This window comes from Salvelinus sp. IW2-2015, linkage group LG6.2, assembly GCF_002910315.2.
Source record: "Salvelinus sp. IW2-2015 linkage group LG6.2, ASM291031v2, whole genome shotgun sequence".
Lineage (NCBI taxonomy): Eukaryota > Metazoa > Chordata > Actinopteri > Salmoniformes > Salmonidae > Salvelinus > Salvelinus sp. IW2-2015.
In genome coordinates, this window is record NC_036846.1 from 9,701,883 (window position 1) to 9,714,398 (window position 12,516).

Consider the following 12,516-nt stretch of genomic DNA (forward strand, 5'->3'; position numbering starts at 1 on the left):
GAGTTTTAAGTGTGGTTTAATTTACATGTCCTTTTATGGGGGAGTAGACAGAAATTGCCTTGTGTCTGATTACTAGTCTCTCATCAGAGGTAACTTTGCATCAAGCTTGCATCAAAAGAAATAGAAACATTTTGAAAGATTAAAGAAAAGGTCAGGGGTCATGCACGCAATAGGAATATATTAATGCAAGATTATTCCATATCCTAAAAACTGCCAGGCACACAACAAATCACAAAACAGCGGACTGACACGTGTCTGGCTTTAAATTCCAGTTCTCTTACATATTTTCAGAGCGTTGACACAAGTGAAAAATATATTGTCATAATTYAATCTAGAACTGATTAATAATAATGAAATAATAATAATTTAAATATAAAATAATAGATTAGCAAAGCACTTGGTCATTGTGTACAGCAAACTTCTTTCGGTCTCAAGTCAAGCACTTGTTGCCTGCCAATTTGTCTTTGCTTCAACCTCACCTAGAGCCTAAATCGACAAGAGACTGACCGGAAGAAGTTCAAAGAAGTCCTCTGGCTCTTGAATCTAATGCTCTGCGTTTTGTGAACCCCCACCAGAGCAGTCCATATCCAATGGACAGCACTCCCAACAAGGTGTCCTGACAAGGAACCAGAGCAGGTGGTGAAAGAGAGATCTCACGCTCCAGACTCAAGGGTCTCCAACTAACCATTCCCTTGATTCATTCACTTCCACAATAACTGCCAGGTCCTAGTCTGAGTTGCCGCAAAACACATTAATGAATGCCAGTTGTTTCACAATCAAAGACTTCACGTTTGGCTGTAGATCAATCAAATGCGAAATGACTCGGGAGCAAGGGATGTTCCCTGCTCAATCATTTTGTTTTTCTTCCTTCTCTGGATCTTATAAAAATGAGCCTGGTAATGGCTTTAGGATTCCATGTTTTAGTATTCATCACTTTGTTTTATAAGGGAGGATTCCATGATGGTACAGGGGACATGGCACAGAGAGAGGTCATGCGCTTGCTAAGTTTGTTCAGTAAAACATTTTGAACAACCACATCAATGTGAAGGCTCAGTGACAACGTTCCCATCGCAACAAATTAATCAAATGTTTGCATAAAACCCTTTGTGACATGTAAATAGGAGTGGTATTCGAGAGACTTCAATAATTATTCTTATTGTAAAATACACAACGCAAGCTCTTGCATGCATATTCAATATTTTTCTTGACCACCAAGTTCAAGCATGAGAAGAACTACTGAGACAAATACCTCACTAACAACTGCTTAATGTTGCTGAGTGATACTTGTATACTTCAAACATTCTCCAGGAAAATCCTGCCGTTCTTAAACTTATCAATTTCAGGCCTCTTTCAACAGCTAGCGTGAGCCAAATGTTTTAATAGCCTAGAAAAGACAGAATACTTAGAGAGGGAGGTGCATTCTCAGCTCCTCAGCATACAGCACAATAACGTTCACCTTGATAGGGCCCATGTCATTCTCCATGTCTTCCATTAAACTTTGCAGTTCATTGAAACAGAGTGCAGGCATGTGGTTCCCATCAACCGCTGATGACTTTATCAAGAGCAAACTGAGGCCAGTCATCTGACTAAATATCTTTGAGTTCCTGTGATGCTAAAGAAATCAAAAAATCAATGCCAATGTTTCAAACTTTAAAACAGTTTGGTAGTCTCCTCAACAAATRAACTGTGTTTTGACAACTAGGCCTACACTACCAACTAACTCATCATTGTTTATCACTAATGTGTGTGGCTTACTGAAAATATGAAAATAACGGAAATTAAGACTGAGACAAAATGTGTAGAATTGCAGGAAACTAGTTGTAAAACTGTAACATTTTCTCTCCGCCTCATAGCAAAATGTACAATTGCAGGAAATTAGCTTTAAAACAGCAACATTTAGACTCTTTGGCCAAGAGGAGGGCCCTCTAGGGGAAACACTGTCACCGTTCGTATTATAGTCATGTCACTGTGTCTACCTGTAACCTGGGAAAAGACAAACACTCATGGTGCCGGCTGAGATTTTTTTTTCMATTTTAAAGTTAATTCCCTGCATTTCTAGACAATTTGACATGGCTTATGCCATGTTATTATGCTATCTGTGTGACTCAAACATTATAACAAAATCAATGGGGGACACATGCCATGACATTTTTGTAATTGTAGCTTTTATTTGTGTGATTGTTAGTTCTCAAAGATGATCTTATTTAAAAATGTATGGCTCTATTATTTTTGCTAAATACTTTATATCTGGGTTTTAATAGTTGAAGTTTACACTGAAAACGTTTAACCATCCCTAATATGATACAATCTATACAGTTCAAGTCAAACGTTAGGACACACCTACTCAGTCAAGAGTGTTTTTTTCTTTTTACTATTTTCTGCATTGTACATTGTACTACAAAACTATAAAATAACACATATGGAATCATGTAGTAACCAAAAAAGTTTTAAACAAATCAAAATATATTTTAGATTTGAGATTCTTCTAAGTAGCCACCCTTTGCCTTGATGACAGCTTTGCACACTCTTGGCATTCTCTCAACCAGCTTCATGAGGTAGTCACCTGGAACATATTTCAATTAACAGATGTGCCTTGTTAAAAGTTAATTTGTTGAATTTCTTTCATTTTTCATTCCTTTTAAGTCAATCAGTTGTGTTGTGAGAGGGTAGCGGTGGTATATAGAGGATAGCCCTATTTGGTAAAAGACCAAGTCCATATTATGGTTAGAACAGCTCAAATAAGCAAAGAGAAACAACAGCCCATCATTACTTTAAAAAATAAAGCTCAGTCAATTCGGAAAATTTCAAGAACTTTGAAAGTTTCTTCAAGTGCAGTCGCAAAAAACATCAAGCGCTATGATGAAACTGGTTCTCATGAGGACCGCCACAGGAAAGGAAGACCCAGAGTTACCTCTGCTTCAGAGGATAAGTTCATTAGAGTTACCAGCCTCAGAAATTGCAGCCCAAATAAATGCTTCACAGAGTTCAAGTAACAGATACATCTCAACATCAACTGTTCAGAGGAGACTGTGTGAATCAGGCCTTCATGGTCGAATTGCTTCCAAAGAAACCACTACTAAAGGACACCAATAAGAAGAAGAGACTTGCTTGGGTCAAGAAACACAAGCAATAGACATTAGACCGGTGGAAATCTGTCAAATTTGAGATTTTTGGTTCCAACCACCGTGTCTTTATGAGACGCAGAGTAGGTGAACGAATCCGTGTCTTTATGAGACGCAGAGTAGGTGAACGGATGATCTTTGCATGTGTGGTGAGGTGTGATGGTGTGATGGTGCTTTGCTGGTGACACTGTCTGTGATTTATTTAGAATTYAAGGCACACTTAACCAGCATGGCTACCACAGCATTCTGCAGCGATACGCCATCCCATCAGTTTTGCCCTTAGTGGGACTATAATTTAGTTAAACAGGTTCTGTCTTTTGACTGCATTCACACCTGTTGGATAGCAAGGCAATAACCCTCAGTGCCTGACCAGTGATAATACAATTAATTCTGGATCTACCAAGGAAACAAAACGGCAGAGGTAAAAGTTAACATGCAAAGCTACATGGCTAGTGGATGGCTAGTGGATGGCTAGTGGATGGCTAGTGGATGGCTAGGTGATGGCTCGGAGATGGCTAGGTGATGGCTAGGGGATGGCTCGGGGATGGCTAGGTGATGGCTCGGGGATGGCTAGTGGATGGCTAGTGGATGGCTAGTGGATGGCTAGGTGATGGCTAGGTGATGGCTAGTGGATGGCTAGTGGATGGCTAGTGGATGCTAAGACATTGTTTGCTAACTAGAGCTATCAGTTTATGCTCAGAAATCACTATTAAAGAAAAATGACTAAACAAAATAAAGATGGTCTCAAATAAAAAAATAAAAAACACTATGGACATTCTGTTGAGCTGGTGCACAAGATAATATTTTAATCTGAACAAACAGAATTGCAACTTAATCCATGAAAGTTAAGTATTTGGATTGATTTTCAAAACAACATGATTATTTTAAACCATATTAAAGCAGTACAAGGTAGAACATTCATTCAGGAATGAAATAACCCCTTAACTTTCTGCCTGACCCAGTCCACTTCAAGATTACTCTGCAATCAAAAAATTATAATTTGGTCATTTTAACTGTATTTTAATGCCATTTTCTAAAATGAACAGTGAATGTGGTTTGCTGCCAAAAGATATGGTTCTGTCCACAGAGATAACTCTGGGAAACGTGAAACGGCAGGCTAATAATAACCTAGGGAATGCCCAATAGGAGACTCTTGTTCCACAGAGTGCAAATCAATATATTTATTTAGAAAGGATAGATACTGGATATTATACTAAACCCTTGTCAAAGACCATGGAAGTTAGAACATCCTTCCTCTTTCAACTGAACATTCTACAACCAAAGGATACACAGAGGACAGGCTAAAGATTACATTCTGGAAAATGTATAGGTAATTAGGCCTACAGCACACTAGAGGAGCAGTTATTTCCAATGAGATGATGGAAGTATTTCCAATTAAGAACATTACCACTAGCATTATGTGGTCAATACCTTCAAATTAGGTACACAATCACTTCTTGTCGTTCCCCATTTGACAGTAAAGTCAGTCATGCTTGATCATTCTCAAATGGCTGTGTGGGCAGCAGTTTATCGATAGCAGCAAATTCAAAGTTGATTAGAGTCTGTGTCCATCACTGAGGGATTGTCACAACTAGGCAGCATAGGGTCAGGTTCCAGTCCCATAGAGTCAGGTTCCAGTCCCATAGAGTCAGGTTCCAGTCTCATAGGGTCAGGTTCCGGTCCCATAGAGTCAGGTTCCGGTCCCATAGGTCAGGTTCCGGTCCCATAGGAGTCAGGTTCCGGTCCCATAGAGTCAGGTTCCGGTCCCATATAAGAGTCAGGTTCCGGTCCCATAGAGTCAGGTTCCAAGTCGCCATAGAGTCAGGTTCCAGTCTCATAGGGTCAGGTTCCGGTCCCATAGAGTCAGGTTCCGGTCCCATAGGGTCAGGTTCCGGTCCCATAGAGTCAGGTTCCGGTCATAGAGTCAGGTTTCCGGTCCATAGGTCAGGTTCCGGTCCCATAGAGTCAGGTTCCGGTCCATAGAGTCAGGTTCCGGTCCCATGAGAGTCAGGTTCCGGTCCATAGAGTCAGGTTCCGTCCCATAGAGTCAGGTTCCGGTCCCATAGGGTCAGGTTCCGCGCTCGCCATAGAGTCAGGTTCCGGTCCATAGAGTCAGGTTCCGGTTCCGCATAGAGTCAGGTTCCAGTCCCATAGAGTCAGGTTCCAGTCCCATAGGGTCAGGTTTCCAGTCCCATAGGGTCAGGTTCCGGTCCCATAGAGTCAGGTTCCGGTCCCATAGAGTCAGGTTCCGGTCCCATAGAGTCAGGTTCCAGCGTCTATAGGGTCAGGTTCCGGTCCCATAGAGTCAGGTTCCGGTCCCATAGTCAGGTTCCGGTCCCATAGGGTCAGGTTCCGGTCCCATAGAGTCAGGTTCCGGTCCATAGAGTCAGGTTCCAGTCCATAGAGTCAGGTTCCGGTCCATAGAGGTCAGGTTCCGGTCCCATAGGGTCAGGTTCCGGTCCCAGAGTCAGGTTCCGGTCCCATAGGGTCAGGTTCCGGTCCATAGAGTCGGTTCCGGTCTCATAGGGTCAGGTTCCGGTCCCATACGAGTCAGGTTCCGGTCCCATAGGGTCAGGTTCCAGTCCCATAGGGTCAGGTTCCATCCAGGTCAGTTCCGGTCCATAGAGTCAGGTCCAGTCCATAGAGTCAGGTTCCGGTCCCATAGGTTCAGGTTCCAGTCCCATAGAGTCAGGTTCCGGTCCCATAGAGTCAGGTTCCGGTCCCATAGAGTCAGTTCCAGTCCCATAGAGTCAGGTTCCAGTCCCATAGGGTCAGGTTCCAGTCCCATAGGGTCAAGTTCCAGTCTCATAGGGTCAGGTTCCAGTCCATAGGGTCAGGTTCCGTCCATAGGGTCAGGTTCCAGTCCCATAGGGTCAGGTTCCAGTCCCATAGGGTCAGGTTCCGGTCCCATAGAGTCAGGTTCCAGTCCATAGGGTCAGGTTCCGGTCCCATAGGGTTCAGGTCTCCATAGGGTCAGGTTCCAGTCCCATAGGGTCAGGTTCCGGTCTCATAGGGTCAGGTTCCAGTCCCATAGGGTCAGGTTCCGGTCCTCATAGGGTCAGGTTCCAGTCTCATAGGGTCAGGTTCCGGTCCCATAGGTCAGGTTCCGGTCTCATAGGTCAGGTTCCGGTCCCATAGAGTCAGGTTCCGGTCCATAGAGTCAGGTTCCAGTCCCATAGAGTCAGGTTCCAGTCCCATAGGGTCAGGTTCCAGTCCCATAGGATCAGGTTCGGGTCTCATAGGGTCAGGTTCCAGTCCCATAGGGTCAGGTTCCGGTCTCATAGGGGTCAGGTTCCGGTCCCATAGAGTCAGGTTCCGGTCCATAGAGTCAGGTTCCAGTCCAGGTCAGTTCCCAGTCCATAGGGTCAGGTTCCAGCCCATAGGGTCAGGTTCCGGTCTCATAGGGTCAGGTTCCAGTCCATAGGGTCAGGTTCCAGTCCCATAAGGTCAGGTTCAGGTCCCATAGGGTCAGTTTCCGGTCTCATAGGGTCAGCTTCCGGTCCCATAAGTTCAGGTTCCGGTCTCATACGGTCAGGTTCCGGTCCCATGGGGTCAGGTCTCGGCAGGTCCGTCCATAGGGTCAGGTTCCAGTCCCATAGGTCAGGTTCCCAGTCCCATAAGGTCAGGTTCAGGTCCCATAGGGTCAGTTTCCGGTCTCATAGGGTCAGCTTCCGGTCCCATAAGTTCAGGTTCCGATCCCATAAGGTCAGGTTCCGGTCCCATAGGGTCAGGTTCCGGTCTCATAGAGTCAGGTTCCAGTCGCATGTCAGTGTTTGACATACTGTATACTGAAAATTAGATGGCATGTCCTTTTTCCGAAAAGCAATCAATTTAGGCACTTACCAATTAACTGTAGCAGGTTTTCCAAGAGCTGCATGGTGTGAACATACACTTGCATTTCTTACAACAAATTATGTAAATACCTCAATGAATCTTATTTTTTTAAAATCTGTTTATGTGGCATTTTTCATACTACCCTGCATCCCTACCCTGGCTTTCATCTCAAGCTAGGCAGTGTTGAATATGCTCGATTTGTGGATGGGAGAGCAGATGCTGCTGGAAACAGTTTCCAAGGGACAGTAAGGGGGCTCTCCTTCTGAGCTATGATAATAAGTTAGCTCTGTTTCATGTTCCAAGTAAAATAATTATTTAACGTAATGAAAAGTGTGTTTGAATTAATAATATTGTGAGCATAGATTTGCTGGCACATAAAGGCCAAAGTGCAGACATACAACAGAGAGGTTAAGTAGGTCTTCTCAATCTGTGTCCTCAAAGAATGCTTTAATGGCCGCCCCACAATAACAATAGTAACTCTGTCACAGACGGTCCACTCTTTTATGGCACACTCCTCGGCATCACCATAGCAACGCTAACCCTTAAAGTATTTTTGCAACCTGAGCCCAGTGCCAGATTTACTGGTGTTTTCAGCTTGTTACAGCAGATTTATCCTCACAATAAAAAATAACAACAATCTGCAGAAGCCATTAGTAGAGTTTGAAAGAAAGCCTGGTCTGAAGAGTGCAAGCCTGGCTTGCAGTTTTCACATTGACATGAAAAAGGTATAGRGGACATAGGGAAATGTTCTGGTTGTTTTGGTAATGTATCACAACATTTWTTTWTTTTTATTGTTTTACTCTAGCAGGGCTTTTAGTGAGAGGAAAGTGACCAGGGGATAGTGCAGACTGCTTCAGGTCAGGGTAAGCACAATGACATGTAACTATAAAAACAAGCACATTACTTAATTGAACACCCTTTTTTATTCTGGAATGAGTTCAAAGTGTAATACACCAGTTCTTATTGCATTAACTCGCAAATATTGGTTTGCTGAATCATATTCGCCTCTCTTCAGATATGCTGAGGCTTGGATATTCAAAACCAACAAATAACCAGGGGAACCCATGCTGCTACTCCCCCTTCCTAACTTCTCTAGATATTTCCATGTTGTTGGTGGGAATCTTCTCTAGCCAAAGTAGGGTGTCGTCAGCACTCGGATTAAGACGGATGACACTGGGCTAGCACACAGGAAAGATGGCGACGGGGAACTGGAAGGGGAGACGGGAGACGGCGGGGAAACTGGGCCGCCTCTGGTATTTTAAGCAGGACGTCTTCATTCCCTCCTCCTTCCATTCACCACGGTTAGGAGGTTGCATGACCCGCGGGGCTGACAGACCGGCCGGGCCCTTCTCCAGGGTAGGCCTGCAGTGCATCCCTAAGCAGGCTTGACCGACCGATAGTCACACACACCCTGGTCAAGTTCTGGGCAGGGGGATTTGAAGGATGACAGCATAATCAATTTCCATGATTCATGATCAACCCCAAACGACTGGGCAGCTGAAACGGGAGAGGAGAGAGAGGTTAGGGGAAATGCAGACAACAGAGATAGGTTGGTGACTAGACAAACTGAAGAAGACACGGATGTTAACTTTCTCTCCCCAGTTTCTCATGCCTTCTAGAAATTCAGGAACTTGAGTTATAATTGTTGGTACTGTTGGTACTGTTTTCTTGTACAGTGGCTTCAAATAGTATTCATACTCCTTGACTTATTCTAAATGTTGTGTTACAGCCTGAATTCAAAATGGATTAAATGTATTTTTTCTCTCATCTACACACAATACCCCATAATGACAAAGGGAAACCATATTTTAGAAATGGTGGCAAAGAAATGTTGGCATTGTATAGAACATTTTATTCAGAAATATCTAATCTACACAAGTATTCACACTCCTGAGTCACATTTGGCAGCTATTACAGCTGAGTCTTTCTGGCTAAGAGCTTTCCACACTTGGATTGTGAAACATTTTCCTATTATTCTTTTCAAAATTCTTCAAGCTCTGTCAAATTGGTTGTTGATCATAGCTAGACAATCATTCTCAGGTCATACCATAGATGTTTAAGTAGATCTAAGTCAAAACTGTAACTCGGCTACTCTGGAACATTCACTGTCTTCTTGGTAAGCAACTCCAGTGTAGATTTGGCCTTGTGTTCGAGGTTATTGTCCTGCTGAAAGGTGAATTCAGCTCCCAGTGCCTGTGCTTCGATCTATTCCATTTCTTTTTTATCCTGAAAAACTCCCCAGTCCTTAATGATTAAAAGCATACTCATAACATGATGCAGCCACCACTATGCTTGAAAATATGGAGAATGTTATTCAGTAATGTCTTGTGTTGTATTTTACCCAAACATAAGACTTTGTACAAAAAGTTAATTGCTTTGACAATTTTTTTTGCAATATTACTTGTGCCTTGTTGCAAATAGGATGCACATTTTGGAGTATTTGTTTTCTGTACAGGCTTCCTTCTTTTCACTCTGTCAATTAGGTTAGTATTGTGGAGTAACTACAATGTTGATCCAGCCTCAGTTTTCTCCTATCACAGCCATTAAACCCTAACTGTTTTAAAGTCACCATTGGCCTCATTGTGAAATCCCTGAGCGGTTCCTTGAAATAAGAAGGGTGCCTGTATCCTTGTAGTGACTGGGTGTATTGAAACACCATCCAAAGTGTAATTAATAACGTCAACATGCTAAAAGGGATATTCATTGTATGATTTTTTAACAGTATGTGCCCTTCTTTGTGAGGCATTGGAAARCCTCCCTGGTCTTTGTAGTTGAAGCTGTGTTTGAAATCCACCGCTAGACTAAGACCTTATAGATAGATACACTACATGACCAAAAGTATGTGGACACCTGCTCGCCAAACATCTCATTCCAAAATCATGGGCATTAATATGGAGTTGGTCCCCTCGTTGCTGCTATAACAGCCTACGCTCTTGTGGGAAGGCTTTCCACGAGATGTTGGAACATTGCTGCGGGGACTTGCTTCCATTCAGCCACAAGAGCAATAGTGAGGTCGGGCACTGATGTTGGGCGATTTGGCCTGGCTCGCAGTCCCCGTTCCAATTCATCCCAAAAGTGTTCGATGGGGTTGATGTCAGGGCTCTGTGCAAGACTGTCAAGTTCTTCCACACCGATCTCGACAAACCCTTTCTGTATGGACCTCGCTTTTTGCACAGGGGCATTGTCATGCTGAAACAGGCAAGGGCCTTCCTCAAACTGTTGCCACAAAGTTGGAAGCATAGAATCGTCGAGAATGTCATTGTATGCTGTAGCGTTAAGATTTCCTTTCATTGGAAGCAAACCATGAAAAACAGCCCCTGCCCATTATTCCTCCTCCAATGTGGGCAAGCTCTACACCACACCAGCCGACGCTTTGCATTGCGCATGGAAACCTCGGCCATGCTCGGCCATGGAAACCTATTTAATGAAGCTCCCGACGGTGAAATTGCTTCCAGAGGCAGTTTGGAACTCGGTAGTGAGTGTTGCAACCCGAGGACAAACGAAGGTACGCGCTTCAGCACCGTTCTGTGAGATTGTGTGGCCTACCAATTGTGCGGCTGAGCCGTTGTTGCTCCTAGACGTTTCCACTTCACAATAACATAACTTACAGTTGACCAGAGCAGCTCTAGTAGGGCAGAAATGTTATGAACTGACCTGTTGGAAAGGTGGCATCCTATGACGGTGCCACGTTGAAAGTCACTGAGCTCTTCAGTAAGGCCATTCTACTGCCAATGTTTGTCTTTCGAGATTGCATGGCTGTGTGCTCGATTTTATACACCTGTCAGCAATGGGTGTGGCTGAAATAAACAAATCCACTAATTTGAAGGGGTCTCCACATACTTGGGTATATATATATAGTGTAATTGTATGTGTTGGGTACAGAGATGAGGTAGTCATTAAAATGTTTCAAAATAAAGCTGTCAATGGAAAAAGTCAATAGGTGTGAATACTTCCTGAAGGCACTGTATTTAACCATAATGCCAATGGTCAATGTAATTAACAAACCATTTTAAACAACTTTCGGATATCCTAACATATTTTTTAAGGATCATTGTATGAAAACCATGTCACATTCTTTAAGAGCAGTTACAGATTTTATTTTTTATATAATCAAATTATTGGGCAAGTTAGTTCTATTGTTGGGGTAGGTAGTTCTATATGTTTTGTTTCTGACATAGCACTTTGTGTGTTGGGGAAAGGCGGGTTCAAACTGTTATCCCCATGTCTGTTACAGGTTTACCCTTTGACTAATATTACAGTACAATAAATCCTGTGATATGCTGGGAGCAGGTGGGCTGCATAATGGACATTATGTGTGGGTCATACTGTGAGTGTGTCTGTCTGTATAAGAGAGGAACAGGTGCGTATTAACCAGGCCACAGTGGGAGTTGCTCCTACTCTGAGAAAGGTAACTAATACTGTATCTACATAGCCCCATTGCTTAAAGCCTGTTCCCATGGCAAGTTCCCCTCTTCACTACAACATAGGCTACATATCACAATTTTAAATCTCTGAAATAGTTAACAGGCTTTTAAAGCTTGCGAGCAATTGAGGAGGATGAAAAGTCTGCCAAAAAATGCTAACTGGAATCTTGAAAAAGTGAACAACAGTCAGGCCTTGGCTTTCAATCAAGTTAGGCCAGGTTTTTATTTCACGTGTGGTAAAGCTGGACATCTGAGTAGAGGACATAGTTGCCGTGAACCATGTTATCCTTGTAAAACTCAGGGTTTATAGTCTTTGCCTTGGGAAAATGTTCAGATTCATGTCAAGGAGCAGAACTCCTGGAAGAAGGGAATAAAGTTGTAGGCTCTGATAAATCGATCAAATGTGGAGGTGTACTATGGTTGACATTTAAGTTGACATTTCTCCTCTATAAGAATAACAATTGTGTATTGCTGTTTTATGATGAGCTTTTAATGTTTTCATACATGGACTGGTTATGAGAATGATTACATGTATTTTCCATAAATAAAACCAAAGAGATGTCATTGTACTTACACTGTTTGAATGCCAAAGCAGCCATATTGGACACTATCTTTCAAAAACATGCTTGAAGATGTAACATTGGCCTTAATTACATAGGCCAGTGTAGCACCGCAATCAGTTATGTTGGGTGTAATGTAATAAACCAAAACTATAATGTCACAGACTGATATGGGACCCTGTCGCTGAGCGATAATGTCACAGACCCATAAACGCTGCTCTTCCGCTGAGGAAATTGAATCCAAATGTCGCTCCCACTCTTCCTCACTGGACTCTCAACGGGCTCGCCACCACATTCCCCAGAATGCCCCACAACAACGAATTTATGGTCGGTCACAAAGCGAGAAACATCCAAGAGAATCGTTTTTTACCAAATGAATCCTGTAGTATTATATACTTCTAGCTAGGGACCATAATGCTAGCAAAGTGGCCATCCCAGCCAGACAATGACCCCTGCGTAGCCTGGTCCCTTAGAAAACATTTCAGCCAATTGAGTGATTGGCCATATGGCCTTCAGGCAGGCAGTGCCATCCATGAACCRCTGCCGTGCCAGGCGTGGGCCGGATGAGGTGTGGAG